Source organism: Piliocolobus tephrosceles, chromosome 15 (assembly GCF_002776525.5).
Source record: "Piliocolobus tephrosceles isolate RC106 chromosome 15, ASM277652v3, whole genome shotgun sequence".
In the NCBI taxonomy this organism is placed as follows: domain Eukaryota; kingdom Metazoa; phylum Chordata; class Mammalia; order Primates; family Cercopithecidae; genus Piliocolobus; species Piliocolobus tephrosceles.
The window spans coordinates 15,559,249-15,572,747 of record NC_045448.1 but is presented as its reverse complement, the minus strand read 5'-3'; the positions used below and the strand labels follow the sequence as shown (position 1 = coordinate 15,572,747).

Sequence of the window (13,499 nt, the reverse complement as noted above, 5' to 3'; positions counted from 1 at the left end):
TGTGGGTTTCTCCTTCTTTTTCTTCTTCACCTCATTCTTCTTCTTCTTCTTCCTCTTCCTTCTCCTCCTCCTCTTGTTCTAAAACACATCATGAGTTCAAACTGACAGTTCTGCTTTAAATGTAAGACTATAAGGCCTTCTATTTAATTTCATTGATCTTACACTTATGTATCTTTTTTCACTGATGCCAAAAAACTTGACTTCTATTAACTTCACTCAAATTGTTTATTTGCAGTCTCCAAAAACAATGCCAACAATTACCACAAATGTACAGTTACTGAAAAGAAGCTAAGATTGCTTGCAGTTTCCTTTTGTTCTCAAGGGATCTCCCACTGGGGATACGCAATCAAATTACTGTGGTTTGAAATCCCTGGAAAGAATTCCTCTCTGTGGGGTTTTGCCACCAGCAATTAGATCCACTTGTTCATTTTTATTCCAATTTTGAGATTGCTTTAAAAAATTTTAAGCTATGTTTAATTTATTTATGTAAAATAATTTACAGGGTTCCAAAATAGAATATACTAAACATGGTATATATTCAGAGATGTCTGCTTTCTGTGTCTTCTCCATGTTTTCCCCTTCCCCTATAGGTTAAACTTTTCATTAGTTTTTGGCTATTTCTTTCTTTCTTTTTTTTTTTTTTGAGAGAGTCTCACTCTGTTTCCAAGGCTGGAGCACAGTGGCACGATCTCAGCCCAAATGCCTCTCGGGTTCAACAGATTCTTCTGTCTCAGGACCTCTCCTCCCACCTCCCTCCACCCTCCCCGCCACCCCACACCACCAAGCCGGGACTACAGGCGCATGCCATCAGGCCCAGCTAATTTTTTGTATTTTTAGTAGAGACGGAGTTTCACCATGTTGACCAGGCTGGTCTCGAACTCTTGAGCTCAGGTGATCCATCAGCCTCGGCCTCCCAAAGTGCTGAGATTTCAGGCATGAGCCACCGTGCTTGGCCAGTTTTTGGTTATTTCTTTCATTTAGAAAACTACATATAAGCAAATTGGTGTATCTATTCAATCTACCCTATTCCCCAATAAATAATAGTATCACGATTCCCTCCATTTTGCTTTTTCACTTAATAATGTATTTCAGAGATGTGTCTATTTTAAGTTATAGAGATAGTTCTCATTTTGCAGCTGTGTAATACTCTGCTATGTGGATGTACTACAGTTTATTCAACTGGCTCCCTTTTGATGGATATACGGATTGTTTCAAGCATTTTGGTATTAAAAATAGTATTCTTTTTCAGTTTTGATACATAACTCCCCTTCCAGGGTGTGAACACTTTCTCTGCCCTCTGAATTCAGTCAACCAAAACCTGGGGAAAGAGACTTCGCTCTTTATCCTAGGACAGGTAGGACCTGCCCATTACCATACCCAGCCACCATTTGCGAGTGGAGAGGGATGGAATGGAAATGCTTTCCCGAACCCTCGTCCCCTAAATGTAACAAATCCCTTTGAAGGACTATGGAGCTTGGAGCCCGGGCTTTGGCTGCATAATTTTATTTCATGTGACTGCACTATAATTTCTTGAACCATCTCTATAGGTTGATTCTGTTTATTGTTATTGTTGTAATTTTAAACAGCAAGCTGTGTAGTGAATATAGCTTTAAACTGTATTCTCTGTTAATTTCGTGAGGTCTTGAGGTGGAGAGGATTTAAATACATGTGCTTACTCTGGGTCTTAGTCCAGAACTTTGCAGGTTTCTTTATATAACTTTATCACACCTATAACCTAGCTTCAACAACATATTTTGCCAGTCTTCTCTCATCTTGTCCAGACTTTTATTTTATTTTATTTTATTTATTTATTTATTTTGAGATGGAGTCTCGCTCTGTCTCCCAGGGTGGAGTGTAGAGGTGCCATCTTGGCTCACTGCAAGCTCCGCCTCCCGGGTTCACACCATTCTCCTGCCTCAGCTTCCTGAGTAGCTGGGATTACAGGCACCCGCCACCTCGCCTGGCAAATGTTTTTGTATTTTTAGTAGAGACAGGGTTTCATCGTGTTAGCCAGGATGGTCTTGATCTCCTGACCTCATGATCCACCCACCTCGGCCTCCCAAACTGCTGGCTTTACAGGCTTGAGCCACCGCGCCCGGCCAGACTTTTATTTTTTTAACTTGCTGGAGTGTTCTAGAATTTTACATGAATTGTTATTTTTATTTTTTATTTTTTGAGACGGAGTTTTGCTCTTGTTGCCCAAACTGGAGTACAATGGCATGATCTCAGCTCACCGCAAACTCTGCCTCCCTGGTTCAAGTGATTCTCCTGCCTCAGCCTCCCGAGTAGCTGGGATTACAGGCATGTGCCACCAGGCCTGGTTAATTTTGTATTTTTAGTAGAGATGGGGTTTCTCCATGTTGGTCAGGCTGGTCGCGAACTCCCAGCCTCAGGTGATCCACCTGCCTCGGCCTCCCAAAGTGCTGGGCTTACAGGCGTGAGCCAACACACCGCGACCTTATATGAATTATTTATCACAATTTTTAAGTTTAGAATTAGGTACTTAGTTTACATGACCAAAAGTGCACATTTTTACTTATCTAGTTCCCTTCCCAGAGGCACCCGATGTTCTCTGGTTTTTGCACGTTCCACTCAAGACATTTTATGTATATAAACATACATCTTTTTCCTACTTTCTTTACCCAAAAGGTAGCATATTATAAATACTGTTCAGAACCTTTCTTTTTTCTCCTAAATAATATTTCAGATATTTTCCATATTTGTTCATAAGAGCTCCTTCTTTCTTTTTTATGACTACATCCTCCTTCATTTTAGGAATACAGTATAATTTATTTAACCACTCCCTGATCGATGAACTTTTATGTTATTTCTTTTCTTTTGCTCTAACAAATAATGCTACAGTATATAGCATTGTTCATTTCACAACTCTGTCACTATTTTTAAAGTCCTTTTGTGCCCATCCCTTATCTTATCTACTTTCTTCCCACCTCAGAGTATGCTACTACCCTGAATTTTGCTTTAATTTTTCCCTTGCTTTTATTTAGAATTTTACCACATGCATTTGTGTCCTTAAACAATACCTTGCTTGGATTTGCGCAATTTTGAACTTCAGGTAAATAGAACCACACTTCATGTATTGCTCTGTGATGTCATTCGTTTCTTCAATGTAAAGTTTTTTGAGACTTATCCAAGAACAGCTGTAAGTCATTCAATTTTACTTTTTTTATTTTTATTTTTTTTGAGACAGAGTTTCGCTTGTCACCCAGGTTGGAGTGCAATGGCATGATCTTGGCTCGCTGCCATCTCCGCCTCCAGGATTCAAGCGATTCTCCTGCCTCAGCCTCCCAAGTAGCTGGGATTACAGGCCACGCCCGGCTAATTATTGTGGTTTTAGCAGAGATGGGGTTTCACTACGTTGGCCAGGCTAGTCTCGAACTCCTGACCTCAGGGGATTCGCCCTTCTTGGCCTCCCAAAGTGCTCAGATTATAGGCATGAGCCTCTGTGCCCGGCCTATTTTTACTTCTATATGCTATTCTGTTAGACCAGTATATCATACATTTAATTATCCATTGTTAGTGGACTTTCGGTTGTTTCCAGTTTTGCTATTACAAGCAGTGCTGCCTGGAACACCCTTAGCTATCTCCTCATGCACAGTTAAGAGTTTTTCTAGGGTGTTCGCTAAGGAGCAGGTCTGTTGGAATCCACATAGATATTTATTAGATGATGCCAAATTATTTTCCAAAGTGCTTATACCAATTCTTATTCCTATGTGTAAATATTCTGGCTGTTCCAACCTCTCCAGCATTTGATGTTTTCAGACTTTTCGATTTTTGCCACCCTGGTCAGTATTAAATGGTATCTTTTTGTTTTCTTTTAATTATAATTAAAATAATTTTTAAATATTTTTTTAATTTTTAAATCAATAAACCTGATACAAACTCATTATAATTTTGAATTGCATTTTCCTAATTAGTAGGAAAATTGAACAGCTTTTTATACATTTATTGATCATAAAAGGTGCTCTTTTTTTTTATTTGTTCGTTTTGTTTTTATTATACTTTAAGTACTAGGGTACATGTGCACAACGTGCAGGTTTGTTACATAGTTATACATGTGCCATGTTAGTTTGCTGCACCCATCAACTCATCATTTACATTAGGTATATCTCCTAATGCTATCCCTCCCCCAGCCCCTGTGTGTGATGTTCCCCATCCTGTGTCCGAGTGTTCTCATTGTTCAATTCCCACCTATGAGTGAGAACATGCTGTGTTTGGTTTTCTGTTCTTGCAACAGTTTGCTGAGAATGATGGCTTCCAGCTTCATCCATGTCCCTGCAAAGGACATGAACTCATCCTTTTTTATGGCTGCATAGTATTCCATGGTGTATATGTGTCACATTTTCTTAATCCAGTCTATCATTGATGGACCTTTAGGTTGGTTCCAAGTCTTTGCTATTGTGAGTAGTGTAGCAATAAACATACTTGTGCATGTGTCTTTATAGTAGCATGATTATAATGCCCAGTAATGAGATCGTTGGGTCAAATGGTATTTCTAGTTCTAGATCCTTGAGGAATCACCACACTGTCTTCCACAATGGTTGAACTAATTTACACTCCCACTAACAGTGTAAAAGCATTCGTATCTCTCCACATCCTCTCCAGCATCTGCTGTTTCCTAACTTTTTAATGATCGCCATTCTAACTGGTGTGAGATGGTATCTCGTTGTGGTTTTGATTTGCATTTCTGTGATGACCAGTGATGATGAGCATTCTTTCATTGCATCTGTTGGCTGCATAAATGTCTTCTTTTGAGAAGTGTCTGTTCATATCTTTTGCCCACTTTCTGATGGGGTTGTTTGTTTTTTTCTTGTAAATTTGTTTGAGTTCTTTGTATATTCTGGATATTAGCCATTTGTCAGATGGGTAGATTGCAAAATTTTTCTCCCATTCTGTAGGCTGCCTGTTTCTTTTTGTCATGGAAGATCCTTGTTAGGTAAAGTGTCTCTTGAAGTCTTACTAAATTACTTATGGAGTTGATTTTATTATGTGGATAATAATCAGTGCTTTCTCTTTATAGTATCCATCAAACAGGAGCTTCACATTTTAAGGTAGTCAAATGTATTTAATTTTTCTTTTTGACTTGTACGTTTGGTAATTTGTACATTATGAGACTCATTCAAGAAAGCTGCCTTTCTTAAAATAAAAAATATATTCTCCTGTACTTCATTCTAAGTCTTATAGTTTTGTCACTTTATATCTTTAATTCACTTGTAATTAATTTTTGTGCGTGGTGTGAGGTGGGGGGTCCAATGCCATATTTGCCATATAAATAACCAATTGTGTGAACACCACTTATGGAAAATTACTTCCTTTCCCCTCTGATTTGCAATGCCTTTTCTGTCACAAATCCAGCTCCGTATATGTATGTGAGTCTGCTCCTGGCCTCCCTAGTCTGATCTTACTTGTCTGCTTGATAGTCAATCTGAGTTTCCCTGCACAAGTGCTAGATTGGCTTGATTATCATGGCTTTATGACAATTCTTGCTATTTGATAAGATCTGACAAGTCCACTGCTTTGTTCATCATCTTCAGTACTGTCTGGGATATTACTGGCCTTTTGTTCTTCCATATACATTTTAGAATCAAATAGTATTCTAAAATGAGCGGAATTTCTACTTCTCAGGATATTGTGAGGATTTAATCAAATGATGTATAGAAAGTGTCTACTGTAATTCATAGGTACTTGGTAAAAGGCTGGGGAAATAAGCTGGTGGTGTCACCTTGGGAAAGGTATTCTGCTCTCTGGGCCTGCTCTGCATCTGTGGCATGGTTTGACACTGGTTCCTCTCGCTACACCACAGAGTTGATGTGGGAGTATGGGTGAGAGAAGAGATGTGAGAACAGTTTTCAAAGTGTAAGTTGAACTTTGTATTGGTCCCACGGGGATTATCAAGCAGTTATCAATATGATTACAAAGTCCTCGTATGAACGAGAATTGACACTGGGGCCTCACCAAATACTGTGTAAACTCAGGCAATTTTCATGGTCACATTCTTTTTAAGAAATGTTCCTAGGCCATGTGCAGTGGCTCAGGCCTGTAATCCCAGCACTTTGGGAGGCAAAGAGGGGAGAATGACTTGAGCTTAGGAGTTTAAGACCAGCCTAGGCAACATAGCCAGACTCTTGCCTCTACAAAAAAATCAAAATAACTGGGTATGGTGGCATACACCTGTGTGGTCCTACCTACTCAGGGAGCTGAGATGGGAGGATCACTTGAGCCTGGGAGGTCAGTGCTGCAATGAGCTGTGATCATACCACTGCACTGCAGCCTAGGCTATAGAGTGAGACCCTGTCTCAAAAAAAAAAAAAAAAAAAAAAAAAAATTTTTAATTTTTTTAATTTTTTATTTTTTTAGATTTTTGAGTACTGTGAAGGCCTTTACCTGCTAGAGTGCAGTGCCATGATCTTGACTCACTGCAACCTCTGTCTCCTGGGTTCAAGCAATTCTTTTGTCTCAGCCTCCTAGGTAGCTAGGCTTATAGGTGGCTATCACCATACCCAGCAAATTTTTGTATTTTTAGTAGAGACGGGGTTTCACCATGTTGGCCAGGCTGACCTCAAGTGATTTGCCCACCTCAGCCTCCCGAAGTGCTGGGATTATAGGCCTGAGCCACCGTGCTCAGGCTACCTGCACATGTTTCTTATTCCAGTGACACACACGTGCTTAGCTCACTGAAACGGTTGCCAGTAGTTGCTTCCTGGGTCTTGAACTATAAGGATAGGAATTTTGATACAAAATCAAATATTGTGGTACAGTTGACTTTGCCTCCCAACTTCCAGCTGCCCTTGAGATGCTTCCAAGCTCACCCAGCAGCCTGCAGTTCCAACACTCATCACTGAACACCCATCCCACGCCTGGACTGTCTGTTCCTCTGGGCAGCAGGTGGACCTTTGCTTCTGGTCTGCAGAGCTCTTGGAAGACATCATTGTGCTCACTTCTCTTGCAGGATCCCACCCAGTCCCGAGACAACCCTGGGAAGCAACTGGGGACTGGAGAGGCAGAACACTGTTTTGTTAGTTAGAAGGACCTGTATTCCAAATCCGGCTCTTGACCTTCTGAGCTCTGTGACTAGGGGCATATGATGTCTACCATCTGCAATTTCCCTCATGAAAAATGGGGATGGTACTACTTAATCTTCTGCAAGGATGCCTGTCAGACACTTGGCATGGGAGCTAGTGTGTACTAGGTCATCGTTTTGGCCAAACACACTCAGTAAATGGTGATTGAGTAGCAGACAGGGCAAAGTGTGGGGCGTGTTTGGGTGGTGAAGCTAAGTAATGAATGGTTCATTGTGGGGGTGGTGTGGATATGTGGATGTGTGTACATGGGGCATTCATACTTGGAAGTGATGCTGGGAGTGACTATTAAGGTCAGATTTTGGGAACTTTGAATGTTAGAACTTACAAAGTTGGACTTTATTCTGGTGGTGTTTGATTCAGCTTAACTCCCTTTACTAAAACATTTTCACTTGCTTCCCAGCCCAGACTGTGGGCACTCTGCTAATGATGCCTGTGGCCAGGTTCAAGGACCTTGGGAATGACCTTCAATTCTGTCTCCCACTCCTGATGCTCCAGATTTCCCTTGAGATTTTACGCCTGCTGCTTTATGCCTGAATTATTCTTCACATGGACTCCTCATTGCTTACTCTGCCTGGGTTTTTATTTTTGTCACCCTTGAATGGTTCTTTTAGTTTTTATCCACAAAAGCCTATGGGCATACTGTGCTCTTTGCAAATTCACTGTCTCCCTGGACCTGCCCTTCCAGCACTGGGGTCTCCTTGTTGCCTGGGAGGACAGGTGGAGAGTCATCAACAGGGAGCCAGTGAAGAATTCTCCAGCAGGTAAATGACTCAGTCAGACCAGGCGATCACCTTGGGTGAACTGGAGAAGTGAATTGTCTCTCCAGGCTGCTAGGAAGAAATGAATCAGCTGTAGTGACTGGTATGGGTAAGTGGGAAGTGCTTATGTGGAAGGTTCATTGTGTTAAACATGTAGTGTGTGTAGGGAGAAATACCCTAGCCATTGAGCATGGTTTGACCTGCCTGGTCCTCCTGGTGGCTAGAATCTTACCTGCTCTTGTGTAGAGGTCTACCTGACCCAGATATGATAACATCTGGAGACAGCGATAGATCCATTTTTGTGGTGCCTGAAGCTTGTGCAGTTTGGGAGATCCTCTTTAAAAAAGAATATAGAATTACAAATTAAATAAATGAGTACAAAAGTGAGCATTTATCCTGAATGAGACAAGAAATCACTGCAAATTATAAATCTTTTAAAAATCTGAAAAGCACAACAAACACTTCAAAACCCAGAAAAATAATATACTTTCATTAATTAATTATCCTACAACTATTATAATACCCATTTCTTACATTCTTTTGCTGCATCCCATGTAATTTTGTAGTATTTTCTATCGGAAAATAGACAATTGTTTTCTTTTTCTTTCCTTTTTTTTTTTTTTTTTTTTTGAGATAGAGTCTCGCTCTGTCATCCAGGCTGGAGTGCAGTGGCATGATGTTGACTCACTGCAAGCTCCGCCTCCCAGGTCCATGCCATTCTCCTGCCTCAGCCTCCCAAGTAGCTGAGACTACAGGTGTTTGCCACCATGCCCGGCTAATTTTTTGTACTTTTAGTAGAGACGGGCTTTCACCATGTTAGCCAGGATGGTCTTGATCTCCTGACCTCATGATCTGCCCGCCTTGACTTCCCAAAGTGTTGGGATTACAGGCTTGAGCCACCACGCCCAGCTTTCTTTTTCTTTTTTGGACAGAATCTTACTCTGTTGCCCAGGCTGAAGTACAATGGCACAATCTTGACTCACTGCAAACTCTGCCTCCCAGGTTCAAGTGATTCTCCTGCTTCAGCCTCTCAAATAACTGAGACTGCAGGTGCACGCCACCATGCCCAGCTAATTTTTTGTATAGAGACGGGGTTTTGCCATGTTGGCCAGACTGGCCTCAAGTGATCTACCTGCCTTGGCCTTCCAAAATGCTGGGATTAAAGGTGTGAGCCACCACATCTGGCCAGATAATTGTTTTCTATAACATAATTGATCAAACTTTGGGCTTTATTTTTCTGGGTTTAGAAAAAAGCTTTTTTTTTTGTTTTGTTTTTGTTTTTGTTTTTGAGACAGAGTTTCACTCTTGCTGCCCAGGCTGGAGTACGGTGGCGTGAACTACGTAGGCTTGCTGCAACCCCTGCCTCTTGGGTTCGAGCAATTCTCCTGCCTTAGCCTCCTGAGTAGCTGGGATTACAGGCACCCACCACTACACCCGGCTAATTTTTTATATTTTTAGTAGAGACAGACTTTCACCATGTTGGCCAGGCTGGTCTCAAACTCCTGACTTTGGGTAATTCCCCTGCCTCGGCCTCCCGAAGTGCTGGGATTACAGGCATAAGCCACCATGCCCAGACAAAAAGTTTCTTTAAGCTTTAGAACTCAATTAGGAAAGTTATGTAAATTTTTAGGATTGTGGTCAAACCTGGGAAAATCTCTAATTTCTTTTCTCTACTATTATAGATATATTGATTATTGGTGTTACTAACCCAGATTTGTGTCCTATAAACAGGGGAATTCTGATGAATTTTATTTCATGTAACCTCTGTCAAAAATGAAAAAAGGATATGGTGTGTTTGTAATTGTATATGCTATATTATTTAGAATATTCTGGGTTTTTTTTGTTGTTTTTTTGTTTTTTCCCTGAGATGAAGTCTCACTCTGTCGCCCAGGCTGGAATGCAGTGGCACCATCTCAGCTCACTGCCTCTGCCTCCCGGGTTCAAGTGATTCTCCTGCCTCAGCCTCCTGAGTAGCTGTGATTACAGACATGAACCACCATGCCCAGCTAGAATATTCTTGATGGGAAAATTTTGACTAGGCGTCAGTGAGAACCTGCTTACAATCTTACACATGTGCTAATTGGGAGATGTTCCCATAGGCCAGCTTCTGGCTCTGTATATTTCAAACCTTGCTTCTGTTGCACTACCCACATCCTTCTGATGTTGAACACTTGTGTACACTGTAATACAGCCACACCATGGGGGGAGTCGGCACTGTGGCCGATAGGGAGTGCCTCCACCAGGATGGATTTTGATAACCCAGTGTATCCAGAAGGGACTCGAAATCACATACTATATTTCAGTAAACCCAAATGTAACCTAACTGGAAAAAAGAGGTAGTCTAACACAAGGAAAATGTGATGGAGGGGAAGTTGAGGTAGAAGAAAGGGGACAGTCTTGCCTGATTGGGATTAAATTATCTTTCTTTTGAAAATGTTACCAAGACCCATGACTGTGCCAGAAATTCCCTGGAGGTTCCCAGGGCCCTAAAAGAGGCATGACAAGTGAGAGACCCTAAATGTAAGCTTCATGGTATGTATGTCTTCACTTAAAGGAATTCTTTAACTCAGAACTTTATAAAAATGACAGAATGACTGACTTATGCTCTTGAATGGGATCAGTTTGGAATCTGATCCTGTTAGTACTTTATAATCCCAGCTGCATTTTGCTGGAAACCTTTACGAAGGTAAGGCTCATGAAAGGAACTACTCGTCAGAAAGTCTGTGGCTAATTTGATTCCCACTGTGTCCTCAGCACAGAACCTGCCACATCATGAGCATTTACTGGATGTCTGTTGAAGGAATATATTTGTCTCTGAGAGGATATTTCTGGTTTCCTGTGGGTCCCTGGCCTACATCTCCTCTTCTGGGTATTTCGTGCTGATCTTGTCCTGGGCCTGCCTGATCTAGGAGGATGTTACCATATTAATCCATTCTCATGCTGCTGTAAAGACTTACTCAAGGCTGAGTAATTTATAAAGGTAAGAGGGTTAATGGACTCACAGTTCCACATGGCTGGGTAGGCCTCACAATCATGGTGGAAGGTGAATGAGGAACAAAGTCATGTCTTACATGGTGGCAAGCAAGAGAGCACATGCAGATGAACTCCCCTTTATAAAGCCATCAGATTTCATGATAGTTATTCACTATCATGAGAACAGCATGGGAAAAACCTGCCTCCATGATTAAATTGCCTCCCACTGGGACCTTCCCATGACACGTGGGGATTATGCGAGCTACAATTCAAGATGAGATTAGGGTGGGGACGTAGCCAAACCGTATCAGTTGCTTTTGGCGTAAGAAGGACCTCTTTTCTAACCTATTTTTCACAGGTAACTTTAAATCTATAACTTCCATTCTTTTGCTGAGAAGGCTCTGATTTCACACTACGTCAGGAGCCAGTTTTGTTACTATATCAGGAGTTTGTTTTTAATGAACAGAAAATGACTTTTCTTTCCTTTTTCTGTGCCATTTCTCTTTTTAATCCAACCTGAGAGCTGAGTGATCCTATTTCCCTCCCGTTTGAGGGCTGAGTATCCACCTGGCTGTCTGTTGGTCCTGCTCATATTCTGATGATGGGGGTCATTTTGCTAAACCCCAGCTCCTGATGGCTGAATAAGTCACTTCCAGATTGACATCCAAATGACATATATGTGATGAGATAAAACTTTGAAATAGTAATCTTGGAGCTTTCCTTTTTGCCATCTCCCACACTACCTGGCCTTCTCCTTTAAGACACGGGTATCCAAACGTCTCCAGATGAGGGTTATTACAGCAATAACGGAAAGAGAACGAAACCATATCTCCTTCTTTTATTATTACTTCCAAACTAGGGTCTTGCAAATCGTCTTTCCAAGCAACAGAAGGAGAGATGACACCTAGACAAAGCACTGGGCAGAAGGGAAGAAAGAGGAGTGGGCAGAGCAACACAGGCATTATCTGGGAGACCCCACAGTACAGGTGACACCAGGTCTTGGTGACACACTGTCCTGTCTGAATGTGTGAGGAACTAGCGCCTTGACCCTGAGAAAACCACACACACGTCTCAGCTTTGGTTTAAAATGTGGAATATAACAAACACGTACAGAAGAACACAGTGTATCAATGTAGAGCAAAATAAATACATTTGGAGTGAGCACCTGTGTGCCCATCACCCATGCAAGAGCTAGAACATCGGGATGGCCCCAGCAGCCCCCTGAGTGTTCTCTCCTTGGTCACACCCCCTTCCCTATCTCCTGAAAGTAACCACATCCATGGTTACTTTTTGCAGTAAAAATTTTATGGTAAACAGTTCCTTGTTTATTTATAGTTCTACCACCTGTGTGTGTGTGTGCACGTGCACGCACGCAGGCCCGTGCGTATATACACAATGTAGCTTTGTTTTGCCTGACTAAACATTATATTAAAGGAATCATACTATCTATGCACTTCAAGTCTTTTTCTTCCCACTCAGTATGCTTTTAAAATTCATCTGTTCTATTGCATTTCACAGGGTTTCATTAATGTTCATCGTTAAATGGAAGTGCATTGTATAAATGCATGACATCGTTAATCCATTCCATTGTTTGTGGATATTTTTGTTGTTTTCAGTTTTTTAATTACAGACAATACACCTGTGAACATTCTTACGCTGGGTCTTGTATATATATGCAAGTATTTTTTAGTTGTTAAATTAAACTAAATTTAAGTTCAACTTTTTATTGGACACATTATAAAAGTTTTTTGGTTTTACTCAAAAAACCAAAGCCCATGTCATTATCAGACTCCTCGGATTCTTCTTTCTTTGCTTCCACTTTCTTCCTCAGCTGGAGCAGCACCAGCTCCTGGAGTAGGTCTACCAGCTCCTACAATGCAGATGAGGCTCCCAGTGTTGACATTGTCCAGGGCCTTTGCAAACAAGTCAGGCCAAAAAGGTTCAACATTTACACTGCCTGCTTTAATGAGGGCATTGATATTATCCTCTGTGACGGTCACCTCATCACTGTGCAGAGTGAGGTCCGAGGAGATGCAGGCGAGCTGGGGAATGGAGGCCATGGCGGAGGCGAGTGGGGGTTGGCACTGCCGGGCGCGGTGCTAGTTGCTGGATGAAGTGAGGACCTCACCCTAACACAGCCTTAGCTTCCTCGGAAGGACTGAGCACCTTTATGGTAGCTGAGGAAAGCAAGAATATTTTTCAGAGTATACATCCAGGAATGGAATTGCAGGGTCTTACATAAGCATGTGTTTTCAGCTGTCATTGGTAATGCCAAATTGTTTTCCAAAGTGTTGTATGTGTTTACATTCCCACCAGCAGTGTGCGAGTGTTATTCTTGCCACATGCCCTCTCTAATACTTGTTCTTGTCAGACATTTTTTTTTTTTCTAATTTAATGGGAAAACAATATGTCATCATGGTAGCAAAATCTTGATAATGAATGAGACTGAAAATCTCTACGTTTGTGTTTTTCCTTCTATGTAATATCCGTTATGGTCTTAGACTATGTTTTGTTTTGTTTTTAACTAGGTGATATGGTTAGGCTTTGTGCCCCCATCCAATCTCATTTTGAATTATAATTCTCATAATCCCCACATGTCAAGGGAGAGACCAGGTGGAGGTAATTGAATCATGGGGGCAGTTTCTCCCATGCTGCTCTCGTGATAGAT

General features: G+C 41.4%; 1 pseudogene; it reads right to left on the bottom strand.

Moving 5' to 3' along the window:
- Positions 1-7,728: 7,728 nt before the first annotated feature.
- LOC111531415 lies at positions 7,729-12,891 on the bottom strand (annotated as a pseudogene).
- Positions 12,892-13,499: the final 608 nt, after the last annotated feature.